This window comes from Macaca mulatta, chromosome 5 (genome assembly GCF_049350105.2).
Source record: "Macaca mulatta isolate MMU2019108-1 chromosome 5, T2T-MMU8v2.0, whole genome shotgun sequence".
NCBI lineage: Eukaryota > Metazoa > Chordata > Mammalia > Primates > Cercopithecidae > Macaca > Macaca mulatta.
The window spans coordinates 192,791,661-192,806,056 of NC_133410.1; the positions used below are offsets into that span (position 1 = coordinate 192,791,661).

The following is a 14,396-nucleotide window of genomic DNA, read 5'->3' on the forward strand; positions in this document are numbered from 1 at the left end:
AGAACACAAAGGCCAATATCATTCTTGCCACACCAGCTTAAAACCTGATACCTTGGAAGCCGGTTAGGTGAGGCAGCACTTGCTGAACCCAGGGCAAGCAAATATTCCCACCTGCAAGCCTGCTTGGCAGAGCAGGGTTGAAAGTGGGGCACAGAGAAAGTCACCTCAACCATTCTGTACTCTTCTTGCCTTTAACAAGCCCCCATTTTAACCAAGTTTCATCCCTCCTCTTTTTAAAGCCTCCCGAAGGACCCATAATTGCTCTTGATAGAGCTCCTTCAAGTGTAATTTAAATGTAATTCACTTACACAGTCAATCTGATCAGCCCTTACTAATCCATCGCCTGTAACTCATTTTTCATTATTATTTCTTGAATGAGTGATTTAAAAAATTGCATATGCATCTCGTTCCCAAGTCTCTCTCTGAGCCTCTTTGTGATGGGGATGGAGTAAGCACCAGCCTGTATTTCCTTCCTAGTTCCCCTTCCTGAGGCGCTTCCCCCTTGGGGAGATTTCGGTGAATGCTGAAGATACTTTCTTGGGCAGAAAGGAAGGGGCTTCCCATCCTCTGTGGAAGAACCACATTGACAAGCCCCCCAGCACCCCACCTTCTTATTCCCAGTTGTGTGGCCTCAGTTTCCCTGACCCGTCTCCGTGGCTCTCCTCGCAGCCCTCTTGAGGACTTGTTTCTCCACCCCGTGGCTGCTCTGCCAGGCACGGTCTGGGCCTAGACATCCGCAGTCACCAGGTTGGCTTCCGAGGAGCAGCGGCAGCAGGAGGAAGTCTGAAGCTCTGGTGAATGTCCTCCTTTTGGAGCAGGGCCTAAGGCCAACCTGAGTCCAGGAGGAAGAGACGAAGCAGGACAGATGCAGTGGAGGATGAGGACGGGGGACACAGAAGCACCTTCCTGCCGAAGTGTACAGTGAGGGGGCGTGGGGACCACACTTGGGGCTCTGCAGCGGCAGCTGGAGAAGAGGATGACCTCGAATTGCAGAGGATGCGCTGGAAGACAGAAGGGGGAAAGAGACTCAGAGAGAAACAGGGGGAGAGACAGTAGGGAGAAGCAGGGGGAAAGGGTGAGGGGAGAGAAAAGAATTACCCGCACAAGACGGCCACTTGGATGGAGGATGAGGAATAGAGAGCCCGGAAGGCAAGAAGTAGGTCTAAATTCTTGGCACACATTCATACACAGGAGGCCCGGATATCTGTGGGTGCTGGGGGTTATGTGCACCAAAGGCCCACCTAGCCTACAGTTGCTATGTCGATGAGGCCTTTTCCCTCTCAATGTCCTATGATAGCCAGAAGCGTTATAACTGCTTGAAGGAAGGTGGCTAGGAAAGTTGAGAAAGTACATATTCTCTAGAGTGCTCTGCTATATTTTTCTACATTTTTATTTCCTCCAAGAGTGACAATCCCTCAAAAGCCCAGGAGCCTGCTTTGAAGGGGAAATTAGGGGCCATGTGGCTTGAAGGCCAAGAGAGGAAGCTGCAGTATCTCTAGGTGTGAGCGTAGGGCTGGCCCAGCCTCCTGGAGAGGGGCTTCTCCAGGCCCAAGCCCAGGACCACGAGAACAGCAGCTGCGGGTGTGGGAGAGCAGCTGCTCTGGCCAATAGAACCACAACAACTGGGGTGTCTGAGCCAAACACAGCCCACCAGGGACACCCCATTGTTGGATCGGGCACCATATTTTCCTCCTCCCACCTGGAAAGTGATGCTGTAAGCTGCCATCTGACTTATTCTCCAGGCTCAGCTCAAGCCCACCTCCAGCAAGAGGCCTCCCCCACCCGCTCCCACCCTTATTTGAACCAACAGCCCTCGTAGCATCTACCGATTACAGTTTGCTATTCATCGGTTTTCCCAAGCAGATTGATATTTTGATGCCATGAGCAATAGGGTTTTCAGAATTAAATAGAAAACTTTAGCACTGTATGAAAACTTTAAGAAAAAATTGGACTACTGGCCGGGCGCGGTGGCTCAAGCCTGTAATCCCAGCACTTTGGGAGGCCGAGACGGGCGGATCACGAGGTCAGGAGATCGAGACCATCCTGGCTAACATGGTGAAACCCCGTCTCTACTAAAAAATGCAAAAAAAATTAGCCGGGCGAGGTGGCGGGCGCCTGTAGTCCCAGCTACTTGGGAGGCTGAGGCAGGAGAATGGCATAAACCCGGGAGGCGGAGCTTGCAGTGAGCTGAGATCAGGCCACTGCACTCCAGCCTGGGCGACAGGGCGAGACTCCGTCTCAAAAAAAAAAAAAAGAAAAAAAAAAAAAAGAAAAAATTGGACTACTGGCAGAAGTATCTTCCATTAATGCAAGTAGGAGCCAGCTTTATAATTTTTAGTTGGACTTTTTTTTTTAAATCTGGGGAAGTTGTAAGTGAAGATGAAGAATCTGCAAAGACATATCCCCCAGTGTTTAAAAAGAAATGCTTGGGCAAACAGGCTACCTTCAGGTTGTATTTTTTATTTTAATGAAGCAGGTCAGTCTCAGAAAGAAATGTCATAAAGAAAATGTGGCACATATACACCATGGAATACTATGCAGCCATAAAAAAGAATGAGATCACATCTTTTGCAGCAACATGGATGCACCTGGAGGCCATTATTCTAAGCTAATTAATTCATAAACAGAAAATCAAATACTGCATATTTTCACTTATAAGTGGGAGCTAAACATTAGGTACACATGGTCAAAAAATGGGAACGGTAGACACTAGGGAATACAAGAGGCAGGAGAAGGAGAGGGGGTTAAGGGTTAAAAACACTATCTATTGGGTACTATGCTCACTACCTGGGTGACAGATTCATTTGTACTCCAAACCTCAGCATCATGAAATTATAGCTTTGTAATAAATTTGCCCATGTACCCCCTAATTCTAAAATAAAAGTTGGAAAAAAAAAAAAAAAGAATGCTCCATTCTCAAGGAGGAAACCAGAAGCCCAAGGAATAAAACTGCAAAGGATGTACTGTGGGAGGGAGATGTGATGCCAGCTGATATTTCAGTTAACATCGTTACTGTTCTTGGTAACAGTAACAAGGCTCTGGTTATAAGTTCCATAGGTCTTGAATGGTCTGCCTCTACTTTTCCCATAAGCTAATTATTTTTCACCCTTCATTTTCCAGAAATGAGAGTTTTCGTGGGCGATGAGGCAGATGAACATATGAGATTGCAGTAGAAACTCCAGTTTGTGGCCGGGCGCGGTGGCTCACGCCTGTAATCCCAGCACTTTGGGAGGCCGAGGCGGGTGGATCACGAGGTCAGGAGATCGAGACTATCCTGGCCAACATGGTGAAACCCCGTCTCTACTAAAAATACAAAAAACTAGCCGGGCGTGGTGGCGGGCGCCTGTAGTCTCAGCTACTTGGGAGGCTGAGGCGGGAGAATGGCGTGAACCCGGGAGGCGGAGCTTGCAATGAGCCGAGATCACACCACTGCACTCCAGCCTGGGAGACACAGCGAGACTCCGTCTCAAAAAAAAAAAAAAAAAAAGAAAGAAACTCCAGTTTGTGGCGATTTCTGGCTCATTGACCTATAACACTTTTTTTTCGGATTCTTATTCTCACTTAACTTTGCTATTTGTATTAGTTTCCAAATGCTACTATAGCAAATTTCCACAAGCTTAGTGGCTTAAAACAACCCAACTGTGTTATCCTACAGTCTGAAGGTCAGAAGTCCTTTAAAATCAGGGTGTAGACAGGGCTGTGTTCCCTCCCGCCTTGGCCAGCTTCTAGAGATGCTCTCGCTCCTTGGCTCAAGGCCCCCTCGTCTTCCAAAGACAGCCATGTCCGATCTTAACTCGCATAACTCCAACTGTCTTGACTCTTTTTTCCACTTATCAGGACCCTAGTGATACACTGGGCCCACCTGGATAATCTAGGCCCATCTTCCCCCCTCAGAGCTTTAACTTAATCTCATCTGCAAAATCCCTTTTGTCGTGTAAGTTAACATTCACAGGTTTGGGGATCAGGGTGTGGACATTTTAGGGGTGTCATTATCCTGCCTGCCATGCTGTGGCTATTCACCTTTCTATGTGTTCATGCTTTGGCACCCCTAGCAGATGGGAAGCTCCTTTAGGGAGCAGGGTACTGCTTCTTTGTCATTCTGTTCCCCACAGCAATTGCCCAATTCAGATACTCAGAAGATATTTTTCATTCAATTTTCCTTCCTGACTCCTGGTTTGAATAACACAGAAGTGTATTTACAGGTAGTAGCTGTGTTGAGCCAGTCATGGTATCTTACCTTCTTGCTCGTCAGTGGGATACAAAGATGATTCAATATTGCCCCAATTTTCTATAAATTTGCCAGGTCGGGCACAGGGGCCCTCACCTGTAATCCCAGCATTTTAAGAGGCCAAAGCAAGAGGATTACTTGAGCCCAGAAGCCCAAGACCACCCTGGGCAGCATAGTGAGACCTCGTCTCTAGAAAAACACTTAAAAAGTTAACTGGGCATGGCGGTGCCTGCCTGAAGTCCCAGCTACTTGGGAGGCTAAGGTGGGAGGATTTCTTGAGCCCAGAAGTTCGAGGCTGCAGTGAGCCATGATCACACCACTGCACTCCAGCCTGGGTGACACAGTGAGACCCTGTCTTAAAATAATAAATAAATAAATTTGCCTTGCAAAATGTTCAAGATGGCTGGACAGCACCCACAGGGTAAGCTCTTTGACACAGGAACGACATATACAACTAAAGATAAAAATAATGTGATACTTGATTGAGCATAATTTTATGGAGCAAAGAGATGCCAGAATGAGCGGAGAAAGCAACCAGGGAGAGGAGAGCCAAGTGGGTTTATTCTCTCCAAATTTTGAATAAAGTCATGGGGAAATCAAAGTAGTAGGAAGGGGTCCAAATGAAGTGTGCAAAGATGTAAGAGTATAATCGTGAGAACCCAAGATAGCAAGATACGTGTATGTCTAAATACACCAGAACAGCAAAGGAGAGCTTACTTTATTTAAAGTGACACAAATAAAATGGAAAAATATAGCGATGCTACTGGAGGCTGAGGGTGGGAGGAGACACTGGTATAAGCAGCTTTCTTGGTCCTTTGCTTTTGTCGATCAATTTTCCAGGATTACCTAAAATGCAGCCAGATTTATCCCAGTAAGAAAAAACTTAGCCCCTTTCTGGATGCCCAGAGCACTTTGTTTCCACAGTACAAAGTGCTGACCACATGTGGCTTCAAATTTTGCTGTGGAAATCCCTTTACACCCCCTGAAAGCAGATTCAGGTGTGCTAGATGGTGTTTTCCAAAGATGAAAATGTCACAGTATCCCCCACTCATGTGCTTCCAGAACTTGGCCACAACCCATCAAGACCTAGAGTCTAATTCTGTTTCCTTGAGTCAAGGCAGGTTTGAGACTCACTCACAACCCATAGAAGGCAGTACAATGGGTGCTACCTAGCTTCTAGGTCATCAAAGATGGCTGAGCTTCTGTCTTGCTGGGGCATTTGATCTTGGAGCCCTGGGCTTCCATGTGAAGTCCGAGTACCCGAGGCAGCCATGCCGTGAGGGAGGCCACAGCGCCTGGGAAGGACCCGGATGGACGCTGCAGTCAGCAGACATCATCCTCCAGTGCTCCAAGCCAGGGCCAGACATGTGAGGAAAGGAGCCTTTAGATGATAATACACCCCAACTGCTGCATTACCCCAGCGGTCAAGGCCCCAGCTATCATGCAGCAGAGACAAGCCACTCCTGCTGTCTAAATTCCAAACCCGCCGGGCGCAGTGGCTCATGGCTGTAATCCCAGCACTTTGGGAGGCTGAGGCGGGCGGATCACAAGGTCAGGAGTTCAAGACCAGCCTGACCAATATGGAGAAACCTCATCTCTACTAAAAATACAAAAAAACTAGTCATGGTGGCACGTGCCTGTAATCTCAGCTACTCGAGAGGCTGAGACAGGAGAATTGCTTGAATCCAGGAGGCAGAGGTTGCGGTGAGCGGAGATCGTGTCACTGCACTCCAGCCTGGGTGACAGAGTGAGAATCCATCTTAAAAAATAAATAAATAAATAAATAAATAAATAAATAAATAAATAAATAAAATAAAATAAATTCCAAACCCACAGACTCTGAGAGCATAAATAAGGTGATCATTTTTAAGCCACTAAATTAAGGGGTGACTTCTTATGCAGCAACAGTACCAGGGGAACCAGGCATGAGCAGTGCACATATGTTCACTGAAGTTATATTTGGGAAGTTTTCCTGGTTAAGAGCTCTAATTATAGCCATTATGTTAACAGAGAAACCAACACCTAGGAAAATTAGAGGGTAATCAGTGGCTTCTCCGGGACTTCAGCTACAGTGATGGGTGAGAGGAACATGACAAGGATCAATTCTGAGAGTGCTGGCCGGGTGCAGGGGCTCAAACCTATAAGCCTTCATTTTTTCAGGTCGAGGTGGGTAGATCGCTTGAGTCCAGGAGTTCAAGACCAGCCTGGGCAACATGGCAAAATCCCATCTCTACAAAAAATACAAAAATTAACTGAGAGTGGTTGTGCTCACCTGTAGCCCCAGCTACTCAGGAGGCTGAGATGGGAGGATCACCTGAGCCTGGGGAGGCCAAGGCTGCAGTGAGCCATGATTGTGCCACTACACTGCAGCCTGGGTGACAGAGTGAGACCCTGTATCAAAAAAAAAAAGAAAAGAAAAGAAAAGAAAAAAAAATAGAGGTTATTTTACTTGAAGCAAGAAAAAAATATTTTCTGGAAGGGAATCAGTTTTCTAAAAAAGAAAAGTAGCAGAATGTTTGTGCCTAGAGACAAGTGAGAATAGGCACCCGTCACCCATCCGTGTCTGCCAGGATGAGCTGCCCACAGGCGAGGTGGGGGACCACCGCCCAGCTGAGGCAGGAGTGGCCCCTGCAGGGGTAAAACAGCGAAGAAGGCTTTCCAAGCAGTGCTGCAAAAAGGCCTTTCTATTGTTTTTTATGTAAGTCCGTTTCATGCCACATTTTGGGTGAAACACACACACACACAGTCTGCACAGCCGACAGTGAACAGGACTTCCTGGTGACTCTGGGTAAAGTCACTGTTGCTGGGAGAGAAGGGAAATGCATGTTTCCGGTGAGTTTTGCCTTATGTGGCTAAATGGGAGGAATTTGGCAAATTTCCCAGTGCAAGAAGTCTATGGGACAGGTCTGAAAAAGGAGGGGAGGATCATCTCCACCAGTTACTGAAGTGAAAGTGGACTGTTCTTTTCTGGGGACCCCTCCTAACAGAGAAAGGGTTGAAATGAAAACCACAGCACAGCCAATTTTGTAATATTATCTGGCCAGTTTAGTAGCCTATAGGTATATTGTTTAAGGCATTTAGAAATCCAGGTGGTTGTTATTGGGACTATTATTTTCTTTGCTTAAGATATCTAACCAATTTTGCATAAACTAGGATGGGGAATATACAGGCCTTGGTGTTTCTTTTCCAATTAAAGAAATCTCAGTAAATAATTATGGAGCAGGTAACTCCCAAAATGTTCCCTTGGATAATGAAATTCCAAGAAAGAGCCTTTAAAAATTTGTAGTAGGCTGGGCACGATGGCTCACGCCTGTAATCCTAGCACTTGGGAAGGCTGAGGTGGGTGGATCATTTGAGTCCAGGAGTTTGAGACCAGCCTGGACAACGTGGTGAAACCCTGTCTCTACAAAAGGTTTTAAAATTAGCCAACCTGTAGTCCCAGATACTCAGGAGGCTGAGGTGGGAGGATCATTTAAGCCAGGGAGGTCAAGGCCACAGCGAGTCGTGATTGTGCCACTGCACACAAAAGGAGATCCTGTCTCAAAAGATAATAACAATAAGTAAATAATAAACATTTGTAGTAAATAGATGTCTGTTTCTGGGGCTTATTCTGCATTATAAATCTACTCAGCATCAAGGTCCCAGGATTAAATTTTAAACGTCAAGCTTCCTTCTTGTCCTGAAATGTGTCAACAGGTACTGAGTGTTGGCTCAAAGTAACTTGGTCTTACTTGAGGTAATGCTCTATCAGATACCCTCAATTATCTGGTCACTACACAGCCAAATCTCCTGCAGGCCTGGGCTGCCATTCTGGAGAAAGTGAATCACAAATCACCTTGAATTAAGATAATGTAGCTTCTACCACACATAAGCCCCCAAACCTCAGTGGTAAAACACAACAGAAATTCACTTCCCACTCACGCAGGAATTGGCACAAGGCAAGAATGAGGGAAGTGCCACACAATCCTGTGCAGCCTGTGCTGAGACGGGCTCTGCCATCCTACAGGCATGTCCCCAGCACTGCTGCCAACAGACAGGATCGGAGAGCAAAGGATGGACGGGAGGGTTTTGTGGGCCAGGTGTGGAAGTGTCATAGGTCACTTCTTCCTAGCTTCCCACAGCCAGAACTGTCACCTGGCCCAAATTATTAAGGAGATGCAGGTCTCTCTTTAAAACATCTCTCTCTGGCCGGGCGCGGTGGCTCACGCCTGTAATCCCAGCACTTTGGGAGGCCGAGGCAGGCGGATCACGAGGTCAGGAGATCGAGACCATCCTGGTTAATACGGTGAAATCCCATCTCCACTAAAAATACAAAAAATTAACCGGGCGTGGTGGCAGCGCCTGCAGTCCCAGCTCCTAGGGAGGCTGAGGCAGAAGAATGGCGGGAACCCGGGAGGCGGAGCTTGCAGTGAGCCGAGCTCGCGCCACTGCACTCCAGCCTGGGTGATAGAGCAAGACTCTGTCTCAAAAAAAAAAAAAAAAAAAATCTCTCTGGCTGAGCAGCTACTTCCCAGCAACAGAGAAGGGGAGCAGAGTTCCCTGATGAGCATCCAACCTTTGGCTGCCGTGTCACTTACACTGGATTCTGCCCAGCCCCAGCCTGTGGGATAGCGCCACAGATTATCAAACCGCTCCTAGTCCCAGCAGGTCCGTAAGACCATGCTTTGCTGTCTTGATCTGTATTACAGTAGTTTGCAGCAGTGCTTTGGAACTGGGAGATGGTCCTTCCTGTGGGGATGCAGCAAAGATGGATGAGGCTAGGTCTGCCCCGCGCACCCTGTTTCCAGTGCTCCTTCACCAAGGAGGCCAACCAAACATGGGAGCTTCTTATGAAAGGGAAGCATGTTCCTCTGGTGCTCAGTGATAGATGACCACCTTAGAATATGCAGCGCCCAGGGCAGGCTCAGGTGTCAAGAAGACTTGCTGTGGAGCTAGGCCCTGGCCAGGATTTCACTCAGTAATAAACTCTAGGTGTTCTTTTTCCTCTGTGAGTAGCTACCAATGACAGAATGGCGGGATTCAATGCTGAAGGTAAGCAGACCTGCTCAGAGATCTGTTTATCTACACAATGAGTTAGCTTGCCCTGTGGCCCCATCACTCTATGTAAATCTAGATTATTTTTAAGGAATGGCAAATATAAGCCATGATTTATTGTTATCTCATTATACTAGGCACTGTGCAAAATACAATACAGTTTTCATCTATCATAATAACAACAGCTCTGCAAGGTAGACATTATTGCTTTTATTTTAAAATGAGGTGCCTCAGCAAGGTTAGACAGCTCCTTCAAGGTCACTGATGAGCAGCCGAGCTGAGACTGGAGTCCAGGCCTATGTAATTCTAAGCTCTGCTCTCCTTCCTACGTGCCATATGATGCATGCCCCACCACCAGGCTGCGGGATGCTTGCCACCAGCCTCCTAGAGTAAATGCTTAGCACACACACGGCAAACACCCATCTGCTCATCCCCCCCATAAGACTCACCGCAGTGAGCCTTCTCAGGACACTAACAGTAAGCATGGTACACTCACCTTGATAGAGTAACTCCCGTGTACAAGAAGTTTGTAGAAAACATCTTCATTGAACAGTGAGTGTCCATTGCACATGACTGTGCATATGAACAACATATCATCTGGCCACACCCACCCCTCTTCAGCCATGCCAAGGGTGGGCTGCAGAGTTACAACAGCTGTTTCGGATTCCTGTAAGTGTTCATGTCACCATCATGACAGGAAGTACAAGGTCCACTTCTCTTCGCCTCTGCTTCTTCAGAGTTAACAAACCAGGGAAGTGTGCCTTGTCTTTCTCCAGATAGGTTGAAAAGGCCGCAGGAATTCAGAGAGTAACCAACTCGTCACCAATACAGCCTTTTTGCCAGGCCACCAGAACACTGGAAAAGATAGTTACTACTGCTAAGAGTCATATCATTGAGCAGAATCTTCCACCGTGAAACATTTTTCTGCGTGTCTTTGAATTCTTTAAGCAAAGGCCGGGCAGTTTGACACTGGAAATCACAACAAAGAAAAGCACATTGCCCATTCCCTAACCGCCATTATTAAAATAATTACTTCATTTATTGGAGTGTTTCACATTGCTGGACACTATAGTGGATGCTTTACACACATTGTCTTATTCAGTCCTCACATTGATCCTACAAAGACATTAATTTTATTATTTCCCTTTTGCAGAAGAAAACGAAAACAACTAAGAGTCAGATTAAGTAAGCACATAGCACACGACAGCATAACCTGAGCCCTGGTTTGTTTGAATCCCTCTAAAGCCCATGCTTTTTCCTTTGTGCCGGATACCTAGAGGCCCCAAAGTTGTGTGCAAAAAATGCCAGCCCAAAGGAAACGCCAGCACGAAGTGGGGAGCCCGTCCAGTGCCACGTGGCGCTGTTGCTGTTTAGCCGTTACAAGAAGGGGAACGCAGTGTTCTGAAACTGCACAGGGACTGTAAACAAAATAAATGGAAGCTCTCAGAATTGGTGCTAATGCCTTGCTGGAGGCTGATTTCAGAAGAAGCCTATTGGGTAGCGTTTGATAGGTAGCTTGGCCCCCAAAATATTAAAGTGCTGAGAACAATGCCTGTTTTGTGAGTGTGTGTGCATTTAAAGCAGTTTATCTATTCCTATGCCAGTGCTTTCCGGTGCATATCAGATCTCAAATGCTTGCTTAGTTATTTAAGAATTCCAAGGAAGCCTGAAATGAGCTTTCGTAAGGAGAATTCCAAAGCTGACATTTGTTGATAGAAGTAATTTCATAAGGTTTGATAGAATGGAAGATTTGCGATTGCATTAGAGGGCAGCAGTGGGATGGAATTACAGGAAGGACCCCTGCCAGCATGCCCCTCATACATAATAAATAAATAGAGCAAGGCCATGAACCAATGACTTCAGATGAAAACGCTCACATGTAAAAATACACATATTTTATAATATTTTATTTGTAACAAAGGCCTTAAGAAGGTATAGGTGCAAATGAGTTCATAAGATATGCCATCAGCCAGGCACAGTGGCTCACTGTGATAATCCCAGCACTTTTGGAGGCCAAAACGGGTAGATCGCCAGAGGCCAGGAGTTCGAGACCAGCCTGACCAACATGGTGAAACGCCGTCTCTACTAAAAATACCAAAAAAATTAGCCAGGTGTGGTGGTGTGCGCCTATAATCCCAGCTACTCAGAGGCTAAGGCAGGAGAATCACTTGAGCCTGAGAGGCAGAGGTTGCAGTGAGCTGAGACTGCACCATTGCACTTCAGCCTGGGCGACAGAGGAAGACTTTGTCTCAAAAAAAAAAAAAAAAAAAAAGATATGTCATCTATTGACTGTTTGCAGTCTGTCGAGTCCTACACATATTATCTTATTTAATCCTGACAACATCTTGTGAGTTTGTGGAGAAAAGGATTCTCATGGCCATGCTACAGATAAGAAAATTAAAATTCAGGGAGGTTAAGTCCACAGAGGGTAGTAAGTGGCTGAGCTTAGATTCAAACCCAGGTCCTGCTTTCAAAGACAGGCTGTTTCTCATTTCTCTGAACAACAGACTTCACATTTCCTAGCACAGCTGAGCATCACTTTGAAGTTCTCCTACTCCTCCCTCTGAGGCATCTGAGGAAACCTTGGGAGTAGTAAAAAATAATTATATGTACATAGAGGTTGTTTATTTGTTTACACACATAGCCTTTCCTTACCCTACGTTGTTCGCATGCCAGAGTCCCCAGAGCCTCCTCTCCACAGTGTCAGATAATACTTACCCTCACCAGCCTGTAAGCTACCTCTTTCGAGCTTCGAGAATTTGCCCATAAATTTCCACACATCGTAGGAGTCTTAGCTTTCACTGAGTTCCTTCACATTCTTTGTGACCTGGAAGCTTTCCATTTTTCAGACTTAAAGATACTGCTGTGAAAAAGTAAACATGTAACAACATCTGTTCTGCATTTGAAGATTCATTCAATCACACTGGTTTCTTTCTCTGCTCCCCCAACTTCATGGGGGCGATTGGCACATGTCAGGAGCAGGGACTCATTGGTTTTCTGTTTTAAGTGCTGCCCCCTTTTCTGTTTTCCTTGTCCTTCCCGGTGATACCCACAGGCCTGCGTTAGGATTCCTTCCCGCGCATGTCTTTAGGGTGTAACAAGAGTCACAGGGGAAATCATGTTAGAGGCAGGGTCTGAACTGCTTGCTGCTTTCCTCATTCACCTAACTTCGTATTGCAGGGCTAAGAGAATCCAACATCATTTTACCCATTCTTGGGATCTTGAAAGGTCTTTCTACAGTTTAACATCGTTATTCAATTCATGAAAGATTTTGATGACATTATAGACTTGGAAAATTCACTGAACAATTCTATTCCATAGTTATTTCTGAAAATGTTACATAAATTCAACTTCTGGTGTTCTCAGTTCCCAAGAGGCCACATCTTCAATATTTCTTTGTCATGGATGCATGAAATTGTTTGAAAATAGAAAGGAAGTGTTATTTCCCTTGCTTCAAAGCCCAGGATAACTTTCATTTTAACAGGCCTCTTTAAAGTCTGGGAACCCATGCTATTGCCTCCCCCGTTATCCACAAACCCACTCGTCAGCCCTTTCCCCACTGAAGAATGAATGAGGCGTGACTCCCTGTCCAAGTAGCATTTCTCCTGCTACATCAAAGCTCATTCAAGCTTTGAGCTCCAAAAAAGTAATCCAAAGAAAACCTAGCATAAACTTTTTGCCCTGGTCAACAACTATCTATCAAGTTAGATATCAGTGCAGGCTACCTTCTTCCCAGGTCAGGTCCTCAATATGGGCAAGTAGAGGAGGGAATAATAGAAATTCCAGTCAGGTTTGGGTGGATTAAAGAAAGAGGCAGGGAGAGATTCAGGATTTGTGGGATCCCAAAGCTTATGAAATTTGAGGCATCCTGTTTAAGGAAAAAAAGTAAGATTATAAATATAAAATTATATATGAGTGTTAATATTTAGAATAAGAAAAGAACACAAGACAAATAACTTTTTAAACTGGCAAATAACACAAACATGAAGTCCAAACAGTTAAGATTTTTCTTTAAATAACTGCTTAAAATATCTCTATCATACTTTTTCCATATGTTTATTAGCTGGCTATTTTATAATTTTTTAAATAAAAGGAATAGAAATATAATTGCTGCTCAGACTTTTGGCTAAGACCAAGTATGGAGAATGGAAATATAATGCAGCCTTTTATCCAGCATATTTGGTCAAAATTTGTTTTTTATTATCAAGAAGCTTGGAAAAGTTTATTTTGGCTTCACAATTCATTCTTAATGATGTCATACAAATATTTGGGTTGTTGTCAAGTTTAGAGGAAATCTCTATGGCCTTTCTTTCATACAGGAGCTTTTGTAGACATATTCATTATTTATAGTAATGTTACAGATTTCTGTCCAGTAAATATAGAAAGTCTGTCAATTTTGGTTCATGCAATTCCTATCAAAAGCTAAAAATATAAATATGATGAACTTACAATTGTATACTCTGCATTACCAAGTATATTACTCTGTTCTCACATTGCTATAAATAAATGGCTGAGACTGGGTAATTTATAAGGAAAATAGATTTAATTGGCTCACAGTTCCATAGGCTATACAGGAAGCATGGTGCTGGCATCTGCTCAGTTTCTAGGGAGGCCGCAGGCAACTAACAATCATGGTGGAAGGCGAGTGGGGAGTAGGCACGTCACATGGTCAGAACCGGAGCAAGCGAGCGAGGGGGAGGTGATACACACTTTTAAACGACCAGATCTCACAAGAACTCATTGCTGTCATGAGGACAGTACCAAGAGGGATGGTGCTAAACCATTCATGATCTGCCATCAGGATCCAATCGCCTCCCACCAGGCCCCACCTCCAACACTGGGAATTATATTTCAATATGTGATTTGGGTGAGGACACGTATCCAAACTATATCCCCAAGGTTATTCCGAACTGGGGAGAACTACACTTTTGAATAAGCATCATTAAGAATCAAGTCCTCTACCAACAGTTTTATCCTGTGATGGCTGGAAGAATTTTCCACAGACGAGCTGCTGGTTCCACATATTTCAAACATTGTTTTTCCTCCCCTTCCCCACACACTTCCAGGGCTGGTATCAGTTGCCCTGTGTTCTCTGACTCTGCACATTTATGTCTGGACTTCAGGAAAATCAGCC

The 14,396-nt window shown here is 45.3% G+C and overlaps 1 long non-coding RNA gene across 1 annotated transcript; it reads right to left on the bottom strand.

Annotated features, from left to right (window-relative positions):
- Positions 1–4,926: 4,926 nt before the first annotated feature.
- LOC144340882 (uncharacterized) lies at positions 4,927–10,117 on the bottom strand. Its single transcript, XR_013417409.1, has 3 exons — positions 9,759–10,117; positions 7,659–7,763; positions 4,927–5,987 (listed from the first exon to the last, which is right to left on the bottom strand). It is a non-coding gene; the product is annotated as an uncharacterized LOC144340882 (long non-coding RNA).
- Between the last annotated feature and the right edge of the window lie 4,279 nt (positions 10,118–14,396).